The sequence below is a fragment of the Petaurus breviceps genome, unplaced genomic scaffold (genome assembly GCF_028583685.1).
Source record: "Petaurus breviceps papuanus isolate PSGF00001 unplaced genomic scaffold, PetGlider_PUasm1.0 90977, whole genome shotgun sequence".
Classification (NCBI taxonomy): Eukaryota; Metazoa; Chordata; class Mammalia; order Diprotodontia; family Petauridae; genus Petaurus; species Petaurus breviceps.
The window spans coordinates 266,600-289,420 of record NW_027187391.1 but is presented as its reverse complement, the minus strand read 5'-3'; the positions used below and the strand labels follow the sequence as shown (position 1 = coordinate 289,420).

Here is a 22,821-nt window from a genome sequence, read left to right as displayed (position 1 = left end):
CTGAACCCACCCCTTTTGTCATTTCTTATGATGCGATAATTTTCCATTACATTTATATACCATAATAGGTTCATGGTCACAAACTAGATCTGGAAATTTTACTCCCAAAGCCCAGATGAGGATAAGCCACTGCAGTGGATTTGAAAAAAAATCTCAGCTGCCCCATTCCTTCCCCAATGCATTGCCTTTCCCTTTTTTTGTTTATTTTTTTCCAATTACTTGTAAACACAATTTTTAACATTGTCTTTTTCTTAATTGTGTATTCCAAATTCTCTTCCTCTCTTCTTCCCCTTTCCTGAGGTGGTAAACAATTTGATATGGGTTATACATGTGTAGTCATACAAAACGTAATTCCATATTAGTCATGTTGTGAAAGAAAACACAGACACCCCCCAAAAAGCACAAAAACTATGAAAAAATAAAATGAAAAATAGTATGCTTTGATCTGAATTCAGACTCCATCAATTCTTTCTCTGGAGGCAGATAGCATTTTTCATCATGAGTCCTTTGGAACTGTGTTGGATTCTTATATTGCTGAGAATAGCTAAGTCATTTGCAGTTGATCATCATATAATATTGCTGTTACTGTTGTACAATGATCTCCTGGTTTTTCTCACTTCACTTCGTATCAGTTTATGTAAATCTTTCCAGGTTTTTCTGAAAGCATCCTGCTTGTTATTTCTTATAGCACAATATAATTCCATTATAACCATATACTACAACTTGTTTACCCATTCCCCAATTGTTGGACATCTCCATAATTTCTAATTCTTTACCATTCAGAAAGATCTTCTATAAATATTTTAGTACATATAGGTCCTCGCCTTCCTTCTTTGATCTCTTTGGGATATAGACCTAGTAGTGGTGTTGCTGGATCAAAGGTATACACAGTTTGGTTGCCATTTGGGCATAGTTCCAAATTGCTCTCCAGAATGGTTGGATCAGTTCACAACTCCATCAATAGTATAGTAGTGTCCCAATTTTTCCACATCCCTTCCAACATTTATCATTTTTCTTTTTTGTTATATTAGCCAATCTGATAGGTGTGAGGTGGCACCTCAGAGTTGTTTTAATTTGTGTTTCTCTAATCAATAGAGATTTAGAGCATTTTTTGTATGAATATAGATAGCTCTAATTTCTTCATCTGAAAACTGCCTGTTCATATCATTTGGCCAATTTATCAACTGAAAAATGACTTGTACTGTTACAAATTTGACCCAGTTCTCTATATATTTGAGATATGAGGCCTTTATAAGAGATACTTGTTATTAAAAAAAAATTTTCCCCTAGTTTTCTCTGCTTTCCTTCTAATCTTGGTTGCATTGGTTTTGTTTGTTCAAAACCTTTTTAATTTAATATAATCAAAATTTTCCATTTTATAACTCATAATGTTCTCTATATCTTGTTTGTTCCTAAATTCTTTCCTTATCCATAGATATGACAGGTATACTATTCCATGTTCCCCTAATTTGCTTATGGTATATCACCCTTTATGTCTACATCGTGTGCCCATTTTTACCCTATCTTGTATAAGATACTGTTCTATACTACCATATTATTTTCCAGTTTTCCACCTTTCCTTTTCTAGGACATTCCTTGACTTCTCCTGAGGAAATACAGACACTGGTGCAGAAATAAGGAAATGAGAAACTAAAAACAAACAAACAAACAAAAACAACCAAAACAATGTCATAACTTGATAATACAGAATACAGTTTTGGTGCCACAATTCCTAACAGAGAAAACACTAAAGTTTTAATACAGTGAGATCACAGCCTGTTTCAAATGAACCATGTTACACATTTGCTAAATAGCAAGGAAAAGTATAGTAAAATTGCATTCCCTTGTAACTAGGATAGAGAAAGTTGTAATGGTTTCCTGAATTCCAGAGAGCAACAAAAAATGCCAGCAATAATATAAAATGAACTTAATCAAAGCTATTCAAATATGAAATGATAATGATGTAGATGACACTTTAGTGCTTCTCCATTGGGTAAGTGAATCTCCACCCTCAGACAATATCGTAAATGGGGTCTAATTTCTTAGTGCAAGCAAACATGATGGTGGTAGTGCTAATACTGGTGGTGATTGTAGTGGGTGGGGCAAGGGAAGAGCAATTAGAAGTTGTCCTTGTCCTTCATTCTCAAAGAGGACTAGAATGACATCACTATATTGGAGTGAAGGTACATTGTGTCTGACTGGCTGATCAGACCAATATGAACTTGGAACATTCATCCACAAATTCAACCATAGGTTCATATGAACATTTGGAATGGAATTAGGATTAATGCAATGAGAGAAGAAACCCAAAAAGAAAAAGAATCAAAATGATCCTACAAAGTGCAGTGTTTTCAGTTCTTGCCATCTAGTCAACCTATATTTATAATTCTGTGAAAAATTCTGTACCTTGGACCTTTCCATCTCTCCATGTGATACATAGTAAGAGCTTTCAGGCTGTTAACACTTCAGAGACAGATGGTATATGTATGTCTGTCAAGCTGAGCTCATGGTTGGAAATTCCATCTCTGCAAAACAGCTGAGGTGGAGCTGTGTTTAAAGTCAACAGTGGAGATGGCAGGGCCCCTGCTTGGGATATTCCTTCAAATTTTTTCAATTGATTTAGTTGTCACTCTGAGTAGTTGTAGAGGCCATACATAGATGCAGTAAAGAGCATAGTCAGTGACTCTCTTTTTCATATCTAGCTCAAAGTAAACCCTGATGACAGCACTACAAAGTGAAACTGGCCCGACAGTATCATGTGTGTATGTCTGCCAAAGGAGACTGTGACTGTAAGTTACCCGTTATTCCCTTAAGCCCTTTAGTGCTTGATGGTGTGTGTGTGTACATGCGCGTGTGTGTGCTGCATTGTTTCATAACAGTGACAACAGAGATTTATGTTAGTATTTTAAAGTTCACCAAGTGCCCTGCTTATGTTTACCCAAGTAAGAGGTACCCAGGTTCACATCAGAGATTGAGAGATGGATGGGACAGTAGAGGTCATTGACTCTAACCCCTTCATTTTACAGATGAGGAGAGTAAGACACTAAGTTTACGTGACTCGCCCTGTGTTATACAGCTGATACATGTCTGGGGTGGGATTTGAAGTCAGGTCTTCCTGACCCCAAGTCCATCTACCACACCATGCTTTTCACTCTTGTTATATCGTGCTACCTCTCTCCAAAAAAAGCGACCCAAGTAATGTAATAAAGGACTGTTAATATGTGAAGACCAGCTTCTCCCTTGACTGTTTACACTCATTGCAGTGGCAAGAATGAGATTCTCTTAAGGCTTGAAGACAGGCAGGGTAAATTTACTTTTTTTTTTTTAAAGATCATTGGGTCCCCTCTCTTTTGTCCCCTCCAATATAAGGTTTCCTTATGTATCTGTCTATCTATATCCCTTCTTAACTGTATCAAGCATTTTTTTCAGCCTTTCTTCTACTGCTTCACTCTGATTTCAGAGAACTGAAGGCAGACCTTGAGTCAGTCACTAAACATTTATTAAGTACCTACTATGGGCCAGGCGCTGTGTTTAGTGCTGCCGAAGTGCTTAGGGCACTTGTATAAATGGAGTTTTGGAAAATATCCCTTTGCCTGGTAGGAGAATGATGACTGTTAGTCCCCAGAAATCTGAGCTGAGTCTACTAGTTTATTTTTAATGAGAGTAAATTGATCAATTTTATCAAATACAGAGATAACTATAGAGTGCTTTTACAGCCCCTGGACCAATAAGGAGTTGATTCTTGGGGAAGACTTAATTTGGCCCCAGAGGACTGAACTAAGAACAATGAGAGTGGAAGTTGCAAAGAAGCCAATTTAGGAAAACTTCCTAACAATTAGAGCTACCCAAGGGCTTCTAGGCAAAACAGGTTCTCCCCTCCCACCTTGTCTTCAAGCAGAGATGTGGACGACCAGCTTTCAGATGTGTTGTGATGATGTAAAGTCAAATGTACTTTCAAATACTTTAGTAAGAATCTAGACATAATCACTTTAGAGCTTTTTAAAACTGCTTAAAATCACTGCTTTGGGATACACTGAAGTGTTTGATGTCAATTAGTCCATTTTCTGGGATTTCTCTATAGAGAACATGACCTTATGCTTTGAAGCACATTAGAATGGGGAAAGCTAAATAGTGATATGCCAGGCTGTTTTTGCTTTTAATTTGTAGAAATGCTGATGATTAATGTGGATTTATTTTCTGTTCTGCAACTTTGATTAAGTTGTTTCAATTAATTTTTTAGTCGACTCTAGGATTTTCTAAGTACACTGTCTTATTATTTGCAAAAAAAAAATATATGATAGTTTTACTTCCTTTTTGGTCTATGCTTATTCCCTCAATTTCTTCTTTTTTTTATTACTGTAGGTATAATTTCTAACAGTATGTTAAAGAAAATAGCAATATTTTGTGTCCTTGCTTTTGTCCAGATCTTATTGATAACATTAACTTTTTTTCTGTTCCATATGATAGTTGCTCTTGGACTTAGGTCTTGTTCATTTTATATATATATAAAAATTTTTTTTTTTTGCTTTTTGGAGGGGGGAGGGTAGGGCAATTGGGGTTAAGTGACTTGCCCAAGGTCACAAAGCAAATTTTGTGTTAAGTGTCTGAGGCCAGATTTGAACTCAGGTCCTCCTGATTCCAGGGTCAGTACTCTATTCACTATGCCACCTAGCTGTCCCTCTTGTTTATTATATTAAGAAAAGGTCCATTTATTCGTCTGATTTCTAGAGTTTTTAATAGAAACATATGTTAAATTTTGTGGTTTTATTTATAGACTTACTTATACTGAACTAGCTTTGCATTCCTGATATAAATCTGACCTGAGTATAGTGTATAATCTGTCTAATATATACATATCATATATTAAATTATGTTATATATGCATATAATTATGTATCATATATGTATAAATGCATATGTGCGTATGTATATAAATATACATGTATAAACATATTTATACATATATATGTTATATATGAACAAGTTAGCTAACCTGCTAATTTTATTTAGAGGTTTTTGTATTAATATTCATTAGGAATACTGATCTGTAGTTTTCTTTTTTTACTTTGTTTCTGCCTGGTTTAGTTATCAAGACCATATATGTATCATGGAAAAAAGATAGAAGAATACACTTTCTTTTATTTTAAACAATTTATATAGTATTATAATTAATTGGTTTTTGAATGTTTGATAGAATTTTCTTATAAGTCCATCTAGTCATGAAGTTTCTTTGAGAGTTCACATATGGCCTGTTCAGTTTCTTTTTCTGATATTAGGCTATTTAATTATTGCTTCTTTTGTTAATATACGTATATTTGTTTTTTAATGCATTTAATTTTGTGAATATTCATCTATTTCTTCAAAGATTCAGTTTTGTTAGCATGTAAGTGGGCAAAATATTTTTCCATTAATTTTCTTTATTTCCTCCTTAATTACTGAAGTTTTTTTTTCAGTTTTATGTTTCTTTCTCTTTTAAAAGTGAGATTAACTTTATTTTATTAGTTTTTTAAGCTTTTATTTTTAATTATCAGTCATCTTTTTGCTTTCAATATTACTAGTCTCTGATTTTCATAATTTCTACTTTGTTATATAGTTGAATTAAATTTGTTATTCAAGTTTTCAAAAATTATATGCCTAATCCATTGATTTGTTCTTTTTCTCTTTTGTTAATGAAAGCATTTAGAGATATAGCATTTCCTTTCAGTATTGCTTTAGCTGCATCACATAAGTTTTAGTATAGTGTCTCATTATTATAATTTTCTTTGATGAAATTTCCTATTGTTTTATAATTTGTTCTCTGATCTATCTGTTCTTTACAATTGTTATTATTCTCTAATTTTTAATTCTTTCTTTAAAGGGCTTATTATTAAATATAATTTTTATTGCTTTGTGATCAGTAAATAATGTGTTTAACTTTATAGTTTTTAGAGAAGTCATGCCATAGAGAGAATGAAAATAATTTATAGGATTTTCTGTCTGGTCTCTCCACATTTGCATATTAGTGAAAACCCAAGGTAATTTCCAAGGTATAACCAGGCATTAAGACAACCATCTAGTTGGCCCAGGCAGGGTCAGGATGGTACATAAAGAGCTTCGTATACTGTAAATGTCCAATAGAGGTTGATGAATTAACTAACTTTGTAATGGAAAGGTGACTACTATGCTAGATTATTCCTTTAGGGAATAAAACTGAAGTGACTTTAGATATTTAATGAGGTAGAAAAATGTACTTCCTTTTTATTTTTATCTATCTATATTTGGTCAATTTTATTTTTTTAGATTATATTAATTTAAACCTTAATGAATTCCATTTTCCTCTCCTGCATTCAATAGATTACATTATACTTTTTTCTCCAAATTTTTTTTCCTCTAAATGTTTCTCACTTTTTCAGAGATTTTTAGGATTTAGAGCCAGAAGGAGCCAGAAAAATAATCTAATTCAAGATGGCGGTGTAGAAGCAGGAAAACTCCCTGCACCCCCCATAAGTACCTCAAATACCTATAAAAATGACTCTAAACAAATGTTAGAGCTACAGAACCCACAATATGACAAAGAGAAACCTCCCTCTGAAGGCAGCCCAGCAGGTAGAGAGAAAGGGTCCATTGTAGTGCGCTGAGAGCAGAGCCCAGCCCTGTGTGAGCCTCTGGTTTTAGCCTCAGGACAGCCCAACCCTGGAGTGGACTTTGGGAGAGTGGATCACCAGCAACTGTGGCGGTTTCCAGATTTACAAACCCATAAATGCTAAAGACAAAGTGAGAGGTCAGTGGACTTTGGGAACATGGTGTCTAGACTCTGCCCCCTGAGGGAGAAGTGTCTGAGGCACCATAGAGGCTGCCATGTCACTGCTTCAGAGCCCAAGGCCTGCAGATTGTAGGGGGACCAAGAGACCAGTCTGAGGGGTAATTGTTCTTGCTTTAACCTACTTGGATCTGGATTGCTGTCTGTGTGGAGGTCCTGTGACCAGATGCCAGAGCCAGTGGAGGCTTCAGAGAGGGCACCCAACTAATAGCTCTGGCAGCTGTGAAAACCTCAGTGATTTGGGACAAAGTTCTCCTCTCTAGAAGCATAGTTCTACTGTGGCAAAAGGCTCAAAAGTCAAGTAATTGAGTGGCAATATGAGCAAGTAAAGGAAGCAAAACAGGCACAGCAGTCAAACCTTAGATTCCTTTTTGGGGGACAAAAAGGATCAAATCATGGAACAGGAGGAAGACAGCGAAATCAGAACTCCTGCACCAAAAACTTCCAAGAAAAATATGAATTAGTTGCAGGCCATAGAGGAGCTTAAGAAGGATTTTGAAAACCAAATAAGAGAAGTGGAGAAAAAATTGGGAAGATAAATGAGAATGATGCAAGAAAATCAGGAAAAGAGAGTCAACAACCTTACTGAGGATAATAACACCTTAAAAAATAGACTTAACTCGAATGGCAAAAGAGGCTCAAAAAGCCAATGAAAAGAAGAACACCTTAAAAAGTAGAATCTGCCAGATGGAAAAAGAATCTCAAAAGCTCACTGAAGAGAATCCTTCAGAATTAGATTGGAACAAATGGAAGTTAGAGACTTTATGCGAAATCAAGATACTATTAAACAGACACAAAGAAATGAAAAAATAGAAGGCAATGTAAAATATCTCTTGGAAAAATCACTGACCTGGAAAATAGACCCAGGAGAGATAATTTAAAAATTATTGGACTACCTGAAAGCCATGATCAAAGAAAGAACCTAGAAATCATCCTTCAAGAAATTCTCAAGGAAAATTGCCCTGATATTTTAGAACCAGAGGATAAAATAGAGCTTGAAAGAATCTAACAATCACCTCTTGAAAAAGATCCCAAAAAGAAATCTCCTAGGAATATTATAGCCAGGTTCCAGAGTTTCCAGGTCAAGAAGAAAATATAAGCAGCCAAGAAGAAACAATTTGAATATTGTGGAAACTCAATCAGGATAACACAGGATCTGGCAGCTTCTATATTAAGGGATCGAAGGGCTTGGAATATGATATTCTGGAGGGCAAAGGAGCTGGGATTAAAACCAAAAATCACCTACCCAGCAAAACTGAGTATCATGTTTCAGGGGAAAATATGGTCATTCAATGAAATAGAGGACTTTCAAGCACTCTTTTTTTTTTTTCATTTTTCAAATGCTTTATTAACTTCTGATTTACATTATTCATTTCCACCAGATTTTGAGTTACATATTTTCTCCCCGTTTTTCCCCTACCCACCGCCCCAAAATAGCAGTCCCACAGTATATCCCCTCCTCCAATCTGCTCTCTCCCATATCTTTTCTCATACCCCATTTGACTTTTCCAGTAGGGCATGGTGGATCTCTATGCCCCAGTGCCTGTATATCTGATTTCCCAATTACATGTAAAATAGTATTATTAATAGTATTTATATATATTTAAACATTTGATTTTAAAACTTTGAATTACAGATTCATTCCCTTCCTCCCTTGTCACCCGCCCTTACTGGAAAGATAAGCAGTTCAGTATAGGTTGTACATGTGTAACTTATGCAAAACATTAACATAGTTGATATATTGCAAAGGCTGACTATATTTTCCTCCCTCCTATCCCACCTTCCACTAGTTCTATTCTCTGCTTTGATCCCGTCCCTTTTCAAAAGTGGGTACTTCCAACTTCATTCCTCCCCAGCCTGCTCTCCATTCCATCATCCCCCCTCTCATCCCCTTCCCCCCTACTCTCCTGTAGGGTGAGATACCGTATTTAGTGTGTATTTCATTCCCTCCCCGAGCCAAATTCAATGAGAATAAGATTGACCCATTCCCTTTTACCGTCCTATTCTTCCCCTCCATTGTAACCATTTTCTCTTGCCTCTTCTATATGAGATAGTTTACCCTATTCTGTCTCTCCCCATCTCCTCTCATTATATTCCTCTCTCACCTCTTAATTTCACCTTTTAAGTATCATCCCTTCCTATTGAATTGGTCCTGTGCCCTCTATCTATGTCTACCTGTAAACATATATACACACATTCACATATGTATTCATACGCCTGCATACCTCTGATATAGACATATATTTAAATATACACACACACACACATATATATTCCCTTCAACTATTTTCATACTGAGAAAAGTTTCATCAGTTACAATTATCATTTTTCCATGTAGGAATGTTAATAGTTCCACTTTGTTAAGTTCCTTATGGTTTCTTTTCCCTGTTTACCTTCTCATGCTTCTCTTGCTTCTTGTATCTGAATGTCAAATTTTCTATTCAACTCTGGTTTTTTCATCAAGAATGCTTGAAAGTCCTCTATTCCACTAAATGACCATATTTTCCCCTGAAACATGATACTCACTTTTGCTGGGTAGGTGATTCTTGGTTTTAATTCCAGCTCCTTTGCCCTCCAGAATATCATATTCCAAGCCCTTCGATCCCTCAGTGTAGAAGCTGCCAGATCCTGGGTTATCCTGATTGTGTTTCCACAATATTCAAATTGTTTCTTCCTGGCTGCTTGTAATATTCTCTCCTTGATCTGGGAATTCTGGAACCTGGCTGTAATATTCCTAGGAGTTTTCTTTTTGGCATCTTTTTCAGGAGGTGATCGGTGGATTCTTTCAAGCTCTATTTTGCCCTCTGGTTCTAAAACATCAGGGCAGTTTTCCTTGAGAATTTCTTGAAGGATGATCTCTAGGTTCTTTCTTTGATCATGGCTTTCAGGTAGTCCAACAATTTTTAAATTACCTCTCCTGGATCCATTTTCCAGGTCAGTGGTTTTTCCAGTGAGATATTTCACATTGCCTTCTATTCTTTCATTTGTTTGGATTTTTTTAACAGAGTCTTGATTTCTCATAAAGTCACTAGCTTCCATTTGCTCCAATCTAATTCTGAAGGAATGATTCTCCTCATTGAGCTTTTGAGATTCTTTTTCCATCTGGCAAATTTGGCTTTTTAAGGCATTCTTCTCATTGCCTTTTTGAGCCTCTTTTGCCATTTAAGTTAGTCTGTTTTTTAAGGTGTTCTTTTTCTCAGTCAGGCTGTTGACTCACATTTTGTAATTTTCTTGCATTGTTCTCATTTCTTTTCCCAATTTTTCCTCCACTTCTCTTATTTACTTCTTAGGGTCCTCTATGGCCTGCAACCAGCTCGTATTTTCCTTTGATGTTTTTGGTGCAGGAGTTCTGACTTCAATGTCTTCCTCCCATTCCATGCTTTGATCCTTTTTGTCCCCAAAATGGGAGTCTAATGTTGGGTTGTTCTGTTTGCTTTGTTTCCTTTGCCTGGGCATGTTGCCACTCAATTACTTGACTTTTGGCCTTTTTGCCACAGTAGGACTCTGCTACCAGACAGGGGAGCTTCTGTCCCAAACACAGGGGTTTTCTCAGCTGCCGGAGGTATTAGTTGGGAGCCCTTGCTGAAGCTTCCACACACTCTGGCAAGCTGGACACATACCCCAGGACCTCCACCCTAGTCTGCAATCCAGATCCAAGCAGGTTAAAGCAAGAATGATTATACCTCAGATTGGTTGTTTGGTCCCCCTACACTCTTCAGGCCAGGAGCTGAAGCTGCCATGCAGTAGCACTGCTCCCTTCAGCGGCTTCTTGCCCCGGGGGCAAAAGCCGAGGCACTCCCAACTACTGGGTCCCAAAGTCCATATGGCACTGACCTTCATTTTATCCTTCGCATCTATGTGTTGATAAATCTGGAAAGGACCACAGCTGCAGGTGATCTGGAGTCCCTGCAGCCGGAGACTGCTCAGGCCCACCCTAGGGCTAAAACCTCAGAGTGGAGCTGGGCTCTGCTCCTAGAGCACTGCGCTGGATGATTTCTGCTGGGCTGTCCTCAGCAGGAGGTTAGCTTCTCTGTGTCATTTTATGGGTTCTGTAGCTCCAAAGCTTGTTTAGAGTCCCATGTTTAGAGTCTACATGAATTGGGGAAGGTGGAAGCCGGCAAGGAGGACTCTGCCATCTTGACTCCACCCCCACTTTCAAGCACTCTTGATGAAAAAACCAGAGTTGAATAGAAAATCTGACATTCAGATACAAGAAGCAAGAGAAAAGAAATCATAAGGAACTTATCAAAATTGAGCTATTTACATTCCTACATGGAAAAACAGTAATTGTAACTTATGAAAATTTTCTCAGTATGAGAATAGATGAATGGAATATAAATGTGTATATATATATATATATAATATATATGTATACTTACATATATATGTCTATATAGGAGGGTATATGGGTATATGAATACATATGTGAGTGTGTGTATATATGTGTACAGATATACATAGACAGAGGGCACAGGACCAATTGAATAGGAAGGGATGATACCAAGATACTTAAAAAGAGGTGAGAGAGGAATATAATGAGAGGAGATGGGGGAGACAGAATGGGGTAAATTATCATATAAAAGAGGCAAGGGAAAACTTACAATGGAGGGCAAGAACAGGAAGGCAAAAGGGAATGGGTCAACCTTGCTCTCATTGAATTTGGCTTAGGGAGGGAATGACATACATACTAAATAGGGTATCTCACCCTACAGGAGCATATGGGGGAAGGGGATAAGAGAGGGGATGATGGAGGGGAGGGCAGGTTGGTGGAGGAGGGAAGTTAAAAGCACTTTTGAAAAGGGACAGGGTCAAAGTAGGGAATAGACCAAGTGGGGGGTGGGATAGGATGGCGAGAAATATAGTCAGTCTTTCACAGTATATCCACTATGGAAATGTTTTGCATAGCTACACATGTACAACCTATATTGAATTGCCTGTCTTTCCAGTAGGGGTGAGTGACAAGGGAGGAAGGGAAAGAATCTGGAATTCAAATTTTTAAATTAAATGTTTAAAAAATATATTATTGTTATTTCTTTTTACATGCAAATGGGAAATAAGATATACAGGCACTGGGATATAGAGATCTATCTTACCCTACTGGAACGTCAGAGGGAGGATGGGGTAGGATCTAGGAGAGAGCAGATTGGGGCAAGGGGTATACAGTGGTATCACTGTTTAGGGGAGATGAGTAAGGGAAAGACGGGAGAAAATTTGCAACTCAAAACCTTGTGGAAATGAATGATGTAAATTAAAAATAAGCATAAAATTTAATTTTAAAAGCATCTCTAAAAAAATATAATTCAGTTCCTTCATTTTAGAGATAAGAAACTGAGACCCCAGAGAAGTGAAGTAGATTATAAGCTCTTTGAGGTCACGTAACATACCTGCCTTTTTTTGTTTCTCCAGTGTGTAGTACAGACATTGCTTGGTATGTGATAATTGCTTAATAAATTTTTGTTGACATGACTAGTTCAGGTTCATACAGATGGTAAATATCAGAACTAATATTTGAATCCAGATCCTTTCGCCTCAAATCCGATATCCTTTTCACTCTACCACATTACCTATCATTATACACCCCAGTGTTTCTTTTTACCCAAGATACTGTTAGCTGTGAAACAAATAGCTGAGCTATTATTATTAACTGTCATTACCATTTATATTATTCTGTCCCATTAATTGAGGCAGAGCTTGATTTAAAACATGAATCTGAAAATTATAGAATTAATTCGTCAAAGGTGTCAGCCCCAAAATATGTGGGTAGTAGCAAGAGTTATTCAGAATAGGCAAAGCCATGTTGGATGAATGGCACATATTTTAGAGTAGTTGAACAGTATGAAATCTTTGATACTAAGCGTACTTACACTTTAACATCTGAAGATTTTATAGACTGGACTTATTTTAATTTGCATTAGGATATTTGAATCTGTTAAGTCTGTGCCATCTCATATATCTCTAGAAAGTCCTAGAGAAATGTCGTCTTCCATTGATATCATTCCCCTCAAAAACAGGTGTGACTCTAATACTTGCAGACAGAAGAACTCTGAGCTAAATTACTACAGGGCAGCTGAAACTAGATTCATTTAACCACTTGGGCATAATGCATTGGGAAACCACTAGTTTCTTCTCTGCATCTGTGGGGGAAATTGAGTGATGATAATTGTTAGAGGAATTCAATTCAACAAACAGTAATTAAAATGATTTCTAGGTGTGAAGTTTTGAGGATACAAAGATAAAAGTGGAACAGTCCCTTCTGTTAAAGAGCTTACATTTTGTAATCACAAGAAATTGAAAAATGGATGTGGTAAGTCTAGGAGAACACAGAGTACTAATTAATAATATAAAGTAACATATGTTCCAAGAATTGGTAGCTAAATGAAAATACATCAAACTTGGAAATGCATAGGACTTATTTATAAGGTTTGGGTGAGGTACTGCTGTAGGTCTCCATCCCCTTCCCCTGTCCCACTCTTTTGCATTTCTATGTGTGACTTGAAGAAAGTAATGAACGAATAAATACTTTACATATCAAGTTTGTGGATGACAAAGCTGGGATAGATAGCTGATATATTGGATTATATTATCAGGATCCAACAGCAGGAGTAATGTATTGAATCTTAACAAGATGATATATATATATGTATATATATGTGTATATATCGGTGGTTCTGTCCTTTCACTGGTCTGCATACTACCTCTACTGATGCAGATAACAATTGTAGCTCCTTTTCCTGTGTTATTCTGTGAACCCAATATAAAACCCCATTGCCCAACTAAGATGAAATATAATCTCCTTTGCTCTGATTAAAAAAAAATAGCATGAGTACGTGATCAAGTAAATGTGGCAGTATAGCAAAAAACGGAATTATGTTAGAATATATGAAACCTCAGATAAACTAGTAGTGTCACAGGGTTGGCCAAACCTTATGTAATTTGGAGTCGTATCCATAAGAGTATGCTTAGAACAAGATTAAGATGATAATACCACTGTGTACTGTCTTTCATTTATCACTCTAGTTTAGTTCTAGGCACCACATTTTAAAAGGGACCTTAACTAACTGCAGTTTATGTAGTGAGGATACTCAGCACCATGCCACATGAAGAATTGGGGGTGTTAGAAGACAGGATCTTCTATTTAATAGTATTTTATTTTTTTCCAATTACATGTAAAGATCGTTTTCAACCTTCATTTTTATAAGATTTTGAGTTCTGAATTTTTCTCTCTTCCTTCACTTCCCTGCTCATTCCCCAAGACTGCAAGCAGTTTGATATATGTTATATATGTACAATCATGTTAAACATTAACACATTAATCATGTTGTGAAAGAAGAATCAGAATAAAAGGAAAAAACCATGAGAAAGAAAAAGCAAACAAAAAAGTGAAAGTAGTATTCTTTGACCTGCATTCAGACTGAGACAGGATCTTATAGGGGAATAAACATTGAGCCTCAAATTAGGAGAAAGCTGGTTTTAAATATTGCCTTTAGCTAAGTTGGAAGACCGTGGTCGAGTCACTTAACTTTTCTGAACTCAGTTCAGTTTACTTGTATATATAAAATGGAGATAATAGTATTCGTGGTACCAAATTCACAAGGTTGTTAGGATCAAATAAATAATATATATATATATAATATTTATAAACCACAAAGTAATTCATTAAAGTTATTGATTCAGCCTAGAGACAACTGACATATATATATGTATGTGTGTGTATATATGTGTATGTATATACATGTAATCACAGGCAGCTAAGTGGCACAGTGGACATAGTTCCTGGTCAGAAGTCAGGAAGACTCCTCTTCCTGAGTTCAAATCTGACCTCAGATATTTACCAGTTGTGTGACTAGGGGCAAGTCACTTAACCCTTCTTCTATAAAAGGAAATGTCCAACCACTCTAATACCTTTGCCAAGTAAGCCTCAAATGAGATCAAGAAGAGTCAGACATGACTGAACAATAACAAAATATACAGTCAATCCTCAACTTCTGTGGAAGTAATACTCTTAGAAAACAGCATGAAAGTAAAAAAAAAAAAAACATGAATATTGATACGTTGAACCTATAGAGGGTTAGATTCCTGTGACCACCAAAACTGTAACCTTTCACTAGAGATTGCTGAAAATTTACTTTTCTGCATACAATTATTTATAACAGAACATTAATTCTGGTAATATGTACTTTTCCTAACTCAGTATAACCATGAAATAACCCATAAAATGCAGAGAAGAGGCCTCATTGGGGAGGGATAGGGGTGGTGGTGTCAAAAGAACCCTGAGGTAAACAAGGGAAAGAAAGGGGGGCACCCTCTACCATTTCCACTGGTTGAATTGTTCTTTGAAGAAAATCACCTGCCTTAGGGTGAGTCTTCAGTGCCCAAGTCTGGAGCTCAGAATTCTAGTGGTGACCATCATCTCATTTACTCACATAATTTAGCCATTCTTCAATTTTTTCAATTCCCTCATTGTACAATTGAGAAGTTACTTTAGCATTTTCTAGACTGGATTCACAAACACTTTTATAAATACTTTCCTCCTTTTCACAAATATAAACTTGCATACTCCACCTGTCATTTTTTTTCCTACTGCACATAGTTGCAAATGTGTGACGTTGCCAATGTGAAAATGAAAATGAGGTTACTAATAAAATCATGTGAATGCTTGATGTCGAGAAAGTTAAATGCACAAATGTTGAGGATTGACTGTGCCTTTGTATACACATATACATATATATATATATATATGTACATACTCTCTAGAGATCACTTTATAGAACGAAACACATACATATATTTATGTGTATATGTATCACTATGTAGGATGAAACACATGCATAAATATATACATATATACACATGTATAAGATGAACACATACATATATACAAAAGGTGTCCCAAAGGGTTTTTGAAACATCTTGTATAATTAGAAGGGATTGTAAAGATCATTAGATAAATGAAATAGTTGTTATGACATCTGAAGGTCTTTCCCAGGTTAAAGATCTCCAATTTCTGTTTCTCATGACATGCATCTGAGATCCTTCCTCATCCTGACCATGCTGTATTGGATGCTTTATAGTTCATCAGTATTACAGTGTTATCACACTATCAGCACTCGGTACTGAACATACTACTTCAGATGAAGTCTGACCAGTGCAGAATATAGTGGAACTATCACAAATTCTTCCAGACCAGGAGCTCTTAATCTTTTTATGTCATGGACCCCCTTGATTGTCTGATAAAACCTATGGATGCCTTCTCAGAATAATGTTTGCAAATACAAGAAATAAAATGCATAGGATTACAAAAAATACTAATTACATTAAAATACAGTTATTGGAATATTTAGAAAAACATTTATTGACCCTAAGTGAAGAATCCCTGACTTAAATATTGTTTTTAAGAGTGCATATTGAAAGGTAGATGGAATACCTACACCAGTGAACTTACAGATCATTTGAAGTATTAAAGTAAAGTAAGATTGCTTTTTTTTAAACTGCCATCTTACTACAAAATAAAAGGTCACTTCTCTAATCTTATCTTCATCTTTTTTGACCTTTCCATTGCCATCTATAACATGGGACCTCAATACCATCTACTGACTAAGCACATGTAATCCTTCACAAGTTTGCCTCTTACTGCTCTGAGAAATTTCTTTGGCAATTCTTTCATAAACTCTCTTTTGACAGAATGAGCTCTAAAACAAATATTATTTTAAAAAAATTTTTGTTGATATCTTTAGTTTTTATGTCTTCTTCCATTTCTAGCATATCATTTTTCCAACTAGAGAGCTGTTCTTTAGAACAAAGAATAAAAAAGAATGAGGGGACAAAGCGTGACTCCTAGTTTTTTGCTGTATATCTGAATATAGGACAGTATCATTTTCTCTCATAGATTTTTATCATCTTTATATGTGCAAAAATTAAATAATTATTTGAACTATATTGGATGATATTCATTAAGGATAAATGCAACACATGATTTAGGAAGGATTAATACATTCCACAAATGGAAAATAAGAATTCACATTTACACAGAACTTGAAAGTTTGCAATTTGCTTTCCTTACAACAGCCTTGTTAAAAAGGCAAATATTATTCCCTTTTTATGGAATAGGAAACTAAGGTTCTGACAAATTGAGTGATTTGCCCATGATCACATGGCTAGTGAGGGTCTGAGGCATAGAATAAGAACCCAAGTTGTCAGAATCTAGGTCCGCTAGCACTCTGTACTGCCTATCAAGAAATATTTACTTGGTGTCAACAGTGAAAGAAAACCATTAGGGGTAGGAGAAAAAGGGAACCATAAGCAGCTCTTTTGTTGAGTTTAGAACATGGAGTGGGTACAAAAAAAGCAAGTTATTTTCTGTGAAATATAATTTGGAAATAATGTATGGTTGTACTTTTTGAAGCAGCAAACAGCTCCAGTGGTTTTCTATTTCCTCTAGGATCAAATATGTCACTGAAATCTGCAAATAAAAGAAACTGAAGCAACAAAATTTTGAGCATGATCAATTTGTTAGTCAAGCTTGATTATGTTGTTTTGCCATTTTTTTAGTCATAACCAACTATTTGTGACCCCATTTGGGGTTTTCTTGGCAAAGATCCTGGAGTGGTTCGCCATTTCCTTTTCCAGCCAACTTTACAAATGAGGAAACTGAGGCAAATGGGCAAGACTTGCCCAGGATCACACAGCTAGTAAGTGTCTAAGGCTAGATTTCAGTGCAAGATGATGAGTTTTCCTGGCATCAGGCCTGGCACTCTGTCTACTGTGCCACCTAGCTGCCTCTATTACCAAAGCTGGTTATTGCCAGTAAATGGGATCCAAGGCTTCTCAGTAACCAAGTACACCCCTGACAGACAAGGTAGTTCTTTTATAGTAAAAGTGACACAATCTGTTTTTAGTTATGTGAGCATTATCAAGTCGATTGGCTTAGAATAGGGACTTTCTCTAGTCTGCAGCATGAGGATTTTGTACAACTTGAGAATCTTTTTATTAAACAGAATATCTGGCATAAGTCCTTCATAAGATACATATTATTACTTTTATCCTAAGTTGCTCCCGAGAGTGGGTGGTGGGTGACTTACAAGAGGGAAATAGGGAACTAAAGGGAGGGAGAAAAGTAATTTGATCAAAATTTAATATCATAAATATAAACTCTTCTTTTTTAGCTTTTAAACACAGTCTGGCCTCAGTCTACTTACTTCATTCTCTAGTCCAACCAAACTAGCTTTCTCTCTGTTCCCCACATAGGACACTCCCTTTCCCATCTCTATATGCCTTTTAGACTGGCTGTCCCACTTGCCTGGGACTTCCTTCCTCACATTCACCTGACATGTCTCCTTCATTTAAGATACCATTCAAGCCTTTCTATTGCAAGAAGTCTCTTCTGGTCCCTGTCAATTTCTGGTACCTTCTCTTCCAAACAACTTTTATTTAACATATGTGTGTATGTAATATTCATTATATATGTGTGCATGTGTGTATATATGCATATATATATATGTGTATGTATATATATATATATATATTGCCTTTCCCATTAGAACGTAAGCTCCTTGGGAGTAAAGATTGTTTCATTCTTTGTACTTGTATCTACAGTACAAGTACAAAGCTTGTAGGTACGTGCTATTATTATCATCCCCATTTTACAGATGAGAAAACTGAGGCAAGCAGGTTAAATGACTTGCCTACAGTCACACAGCTACAAGTTTTCTGAGGCTGGATTTGAATTCAGATCTTTCTGACTCCAGACCCAATTCTCTATCCACTAGATGTCCCTAGGTTGTTGATTGAGTGATGCTATCAGACACAATTGATGTGTTTATTAGTTTTGTTAAACTGCTTTCCTATTTTTTCATCTTTGTTATAAAAGTAGGAAGAGTGGGGAATGTATTTGGAAATCAAGGTGATGGGAAAACGAGATATCACTAATTTTTTTCTAAAAATATATATAACTTTGGAAAATTTGTGTAAAGGGAATCTCCATTTCTGTTTTCCCTGATACAGTTTCAAATAGAATAGTATTTGTGCTTAAGGAAGCCAAGTTTATCTTTCATATTGCATTTATAAGTTTGGAAAAGCATAATCTGTGAGGGAGGATTAATATACCTTCATTGAGTGTGGCCTGAAGTCTAAGGAAGGATTTCAGGGTGTCTGTGAATTTGGATGGGAAATATGACATCTTTATTTTCACTGATCTTTAATTTTCTTTGTAATACTATGTATTTTATTTTATGCTTTTAAAAACATTGTTCTGAGAATGACATTTATAGGTTTTGCTGTCAGAGGAAACTCTCTCTCTCTCTCACACACACACACACACACGAATCACTGGGTTAAACCACGGAGGAAACTGTTGAAGTGAGAAATAGAATCTTAAGGCATTAAAATGGAAAGAAACCTTAGAGAGCATATGATCAGACACGTTTATTTTGTTACAAATCTTAGTCGAAGGGAAGTGAAGTCATTTGCCCAAAGCCATAGAGCTGGTTAATGCCAAGACCAAAAACTTGAGCCATGTTCCTCATTCATAATCTACCGTTTTTTCCATTATACCATGCTGTCTCTCTGTGAAAGCAAACGGATTTTTATAGGTCCCAGCAACAGGTATACTTGCTCATTTGCTCAGGTATTTGAGGATAATGTCAGTCTTGAGGTTGATAATAATGAACATCACATGGTCATTTTGAGGACGGAGACTGGGCCTTTCATAGCATTTCACTTTTCTTTTTGCGGAGCCTCAGCTAAGAGTCATAATGACAGCTTTACAACATTACCCTGTCTGTTCTTTACTCACTTCATTTTTGCATTCAAAGGAAGGAATTCATGTCCTAGACATCCCTTCTGTGTATTCCATTCTTATTCCTTTCACTTGTGGTCTGTGACTTAGCGGCTTTCATTAAACAGAAACTTGAAGGATAAACAGAAGGATCGATTAGCAATGATTTAACCTCTTCTTGGTAAACATTACAATGAACCTTGGCTAGTAGCCTCCATATTAGGGGTCTTCAAATTTTTTCTGCTCATGACCACCATCCAGATATTCCTGTGATAAGTATCATGTATCACATGATAAGTATCACACAATATCTGCTTTATTAAAAAAAAAAAATCCCCGTACTATACTTATTAGCATTATGTTTAGGATTTACTTGGAAATGCCTGGGGATAACTCCACTAATTTCAGAAAATACTGAACTAGAAAAATCCTCCCTCCCTTAATAGATTTGTGAAACAATTCCCATGGTCAGTAAAGGTATTTATCAAAAAATGAGTCTTGCCATCCTGTTGATTGTCTTGTCTCAAGCAGCCAGATTAGTTGTTGTCAACCCTGAAGATAGTAAACTTAAATTCTACTACTCTAATTCTCTGACCACTGAATAAGGTACAAAAGGGCTATTAAAAGTCAAGCTGGAATAGAGGAAGTTTGTTAAAATATCAGGAGAAATGATCAGGTCAGTTTAAACTGAATTATTTCACTCGGGGCTTGCGGAATCGCTTTTACTGGGTATTTTCAATAGTAGATTAAATAATCTGAACAGACTGGTTTAGATTATGGAAATGAGCTTGTACTATACTATGAGGTACAACTAGGTAGGTGATCTTGAATTCCCTTTATGCATTTCTTGTGTTATTCAGTAGGACACCCATATAGTAACTCATATCAGTTACTAAAAGGAATGGCCTCTTGCTTCCTAATCCCCAGTCCCCTCCTTTTCCCAGCCTCTAACCGAGATTTGTTTTCAGAGCATTTTCTGTTGTGTATGGGGGCAAAAGAGAACTGTATCTCATGCTAGTTCACCATCAGTGATTTATTTCAAGTAAAAGGAGCCAGGAAAATTCCCCTGTATCAAGCCCTGGCTCTGAAAAAGGTATGACTTAAAGCCAAGGGAATGTATTTTCCGCCCTTCTCTATACTTTCTGAAACTTGGATTTTCATTTGCTGGGCTATATTACAACATGTTGTTTACTTAAGTTCATAGAGTCTTCTGTGCTTTTAGCCCCTTTAGGAATTTCTTAAATATGATAAATCATTGTGTTGCAGTGTCACAGAATTCTTCTCTGCATGAGGTTGTCCTAAAAAAAAACATAGCTGATACAAGCAGTTCAATTTATGATTGATTAGGGAGGCTATGACTTGGAGTTTTTTTCAGAAAATGATGTGGGGGTTATCTAAGGCAATGCAACTTTGGATAGGTTTTTGCTTCGTGAAAGCTGAGAACCTGGGAAAGCCTACTAGGTTATTTAGTCTGCAACTTGTCCAAGGGTGGAGAACCTGCATCCTCCACCAGGCCACCAATGGTGTTCAAGTCCTTGGGTGCGGCCTTTTGATTGAGTCCAAGTTTTACAGAACAAATCCTTTTATTAAGGGAATTTGTTCAGTGAAGTTTGGATCTAGTCAAAGGGCCTCACCTGAGGACCTAGGCCACATGTGACTTCAAGGCTGCAGCTTTCCCTCCCCTGGATAAAGCATCAAGTCAGGAAGACTTGAGCACAAATGTCATCTCAGATATTTACTAGTTGTGTGACCTTGTGCATGTCATTTAACCTTTCTCTTCCTCAGTCTCCTCAGTTGTAAAATGGGGTTCATAATAGTACCTACCTCACACGATTGTTATGAGAATTAAATAAGATAATAATTGTAGACCACTTAGTACAGTGCCTTGGACACTAGGTGCTTTATAAACATGTATTCTTTTCCCCTCTGACCACTAGACCTTCCATTACCACTTTTGAGGAACCAGCTCTATAGTTTAGCAGGTTTCAGCTTTAGAAGTTTTTTTTCACATTTACCATAAGTTTTTCTCTTCTCTGTTTTATATAAATGTTTATTTATCCTTTGGACAACTTCAATAGCTTCTCTTCATTTCTTAGATATTTGTCTTAGTTGGATAAAGGATGGAACCAGGTTAGGCATGCTGATGATATGCATTAAATCTGTGCCCAGTCCAATTTCTTTATTTTCCATCCAAAACATTCAATCTTTTTTTTTCTATTAGTCCTTAGGCTTCCAAAAATGAAACCCATATTTTTTAGATTAATTTTTCCTTAAGTGATATAAAACTGTAAAATAACCCTTCTTATATGCAAAATGTAGGTTGTTTAACTTTGTTTTTGATTTTCTATACTGCTATATCTCATTATAGTTGTGTATCTAGTTTGCTGTGCCAAGAGAGAAGAAAAGGACTTGTGTAAAAATATATATATATATATTTTTTCTTTTTGTAGTGGCAAAGAACTGGAAACTCAGGGTGCCCATAAATTGAGGAATAAATAATTTAAAATATATGAATGCAATGGAATATTATTGGTTCCTAAGAAATGAGGGGGATGATTTAAGGGGAAATCTGGGAACAATTGTATGACCTATGTAGAATTAAATGAACAGAAACAGGAGGAAAATTTATACAATAACAAGAAAAATAACTTTGAAAGACTTTAAAAACTCTAATCGTGCAAAGAACAGTACAATTCCAGAGGAACAACAATAATGCTATCCATCTCTTGACAGAGAGGTGATGAATTCATGATGCAGAGTGAGACATACATTTATGGAGATGGCCAGTGAAAGAATTTGTTTTTTGCTTGAAAGTGCATATTTGTTACAAGGATTTTTTTCTGTTGTTTTTCATATTTGGGAGAAGGCAGAGAAGTTTTAGGGATAGGTATAGTCTCCCCCAACCTTGCTCCCCAAATGAGAAGAAAACAGTATGAAGACCAGAAGGAAATACAGATAAACAGGATAACTTTGAAAATTATCCATTTAATTAATAAAGTCATACATAATTCCTGTTATGTATCCGCAGTTTCATGTACAATTGTATATGGAAATGCTCATTTTGTTTGGTGTTTCTTAAGTTCAGAATAAAAAAAATTTGAATTAAAAAAAGAAAATGCTTCAAAAAGAAAGGAAGGAAGGGAGATGAACTTGAATCTGGTTTTAACCTGCAGTGAGTGTACTGCAGTAGTTAGTGTCTTGTCTACCAGGGCAAATGGGATAATAGTCTTCAGAGCACATGACCCATTAC

At 36.1% G+C, this 22,821-nt stretch overlaps 1 protein-coding gene across 5 annotated transcripts in view; it reads left to right on the top strand.

Annotated features, from left to right (window-relative positions):
- Positions 1-22,821, top strand: part of AIG1 (androgen induced 1) — a 326,437-nt gene that overhangs the window by 59,645 nt on the left and 243,971 nt on the right. The window lies entirely within an intron of this gene.